The sequence below is a fragment of the Myotis brandtii genome, unplaced genomic scaffold (genome assembly GCF_000412655.1).
Source record: "Myotis brandtii unplaced genomic scaffold, ASM41265v1 scaffold1162, whole genome shotgun sequence".
NCBI lineage: Eukaryota > Metazoa > Chordata > Mammalia > Chiroptera > Vespertilionidae > Myotis > Myotis brandtii.
Window position 1 is genome coordinate 1,073,760 of NW_005354021.1, and position 1,947 is coordinate 1,075,706.

Here is a 1,947-nt window from a genome sequence, read left to right on the forward strand (position 1 = left end):
ATGACTGCAACAACGGATAAAAAGTGAGAAGTAGATTCAGCAAAGTCCACTGAGAAGCGTGGTGGTAGTTCAGGCGCTGCTTCCACTTGTGAATCAGGGAAGGCCCCATAAAGAGGTGACATCTGAAATGGGCCTGAGATTCATCAATTTTTCCATATGTAGTGGTTGCTAGGATCTCATTTTATCCAGAGTTAAAATAAGACTTTTTATCTCTGAGCCAGGTCAGAAAGCAAGTCCTACAAAATTACCTTTACCTTATCTTAATAATGGATCATTAAACAAACATAAATAAACAATAACAGCTGTACCAGGAGAGTTGAAAGCATATTATCACCATGTGCATTCAAATATGTCCTGAGTCCTTGGGCTGCTGGAATCTCATTCCAAAGGAAGAAGAGTGGGAGGAGGCTCACAGTGTGACCTAATAAGAACAGAGATGAAAGTTACTCTGCATGAGGTGGAGGTGAGAATTGAAGAGTTAAAGGAAAGAGACTGAGGAAAGAAGGACTAAGAGGAGAGAGAAGAAAGGTCGGAAAACAAGTAGGGAGTGGATGACAGAACCGGAAATATGGGCACAAAATACTCACCAGCGCTTCCTAAGCCAAAATGCAAGAGCTGTCAGAAGCACCAGGGGCACCATCACTGCCAAGATGATCAAGCCCACGGAGCCTTGATGATGTTCTGTGGGTTTAGGTGCACACAGGTGTCATTTCAAACCCACACCCTGTTTACTGCATTTCCCTGGTCTGCCTTTTTTATTTGCATGTTCGCCTCACTAATCTTTGTTCTTGTTTCCTCTCTCTTCCCTCTTCAGAGTTGAATCTATCATCTAACCCTCAACATCTTCCTACTTCTGCAGGTTTCTCATTTTCAATTCTGCTATATATTGAACTGTTTTCATTCTTTTGAGTCTGGAGGCCATAAATCCTAATTTTTTTACTTGGCTCTCCTGCTCTGCTTGTAGACCGTTATCTGCTCCCATTCCCAGTGCAGGCCCCAGTTTTTCTTACCCAAGTAGAGGAGGATGTCCTGGCCTCCTAGGCTGCTATGTAGTACCTGGCAATACAGGCCAGATGTCTCAGTGGTTTTCACATCCAATGAAACCTGAAGGTACCATGTCCCATCAGCATTGGGCAAGATATCACTTTGTTGAGTGCCCTGTTGTACCTGTTCACCTCGCATCCACTTTACCCAAATTGGCTTTGGATGGAAGCCAGAGACATGGCAAACCAGCATCTGATGGCCAGAACCAGGATTGGTGCCAGTGGACAGCCAGGCCTCTGGTTTTAATGCAGAGAACAGGAGAGATATTCAGATAAGGACTCTAACACAGACTTGGAGGTTCATATCTTCACATCATCTTAGACAAACACATCTGTCACATGCTGGGAATTATTCATCACGTATTCTTCTCCCTTTTGAGCCCTTATCCTCAATTTAAAGGGAAGGTGGGAAGGTATAATTTTAGAAAATTCTTGGAGGAAGGATATGGGACTGACCTTGTCTCTGGAGATCGGCCTTCCCTGCATCAAGAATACTCGAGAGGAGACGTGGGCAGGTGTCACTGAGCATCCTCTGTATTGTTTCCTTGCTGGCATGATTCTGATTTAATAGTCTGCACACATCCTGAGCTCTTGTTCCACCCTTTGGAGATGGTAGCCATGAATTGTTTTGGAAGTGCAAGAGTTCTGATCCTTGATAAGCAAATTGATGGAAGCCTATAATGGCTCCGCCACCATCCAGCTTACAGCCCAATGTTACCTGAATTTCAAAGGGATCTAGGAAAGATGGATTGTAAATTAGAGGAAAGAGGGAATAAAAAGATGAAATTAGTGGAAGCAAAAAAAGGAAATAAATTTGGTGGTTTTGAGATCATGGAACAAAGTCTTGTTTGATCAGAAATTTATAAAAAGTGTCATTGGTGGTAGTTGAAGGTGGAAGAAAAAA

General features: G+C 43.0%; 1 protein-coding gene across 1 annotated transcript in view; it reads right to left on the reverse strand.

The window, feature by feature from the left end:
* The window catches only part of LOC102255338 (T-cell surface glycoprotein CD1a-like), a 6,455-nt gene extending 5,782 nt beyond the window's left edge, over positions 1-673 (reverse strand). Inside the window, exon 1 of the mRNA XM_014528883.1 lies at positions 588-673. The gene's annotated coding sequence lies outside the window, so the exon portion shown is untranslated. The remainder of the gene's footprint in view (positions 1-587) is intronic.
* Between the last annotated feature and the right edge of the window lie 1,274 nt (positions 674-1,947).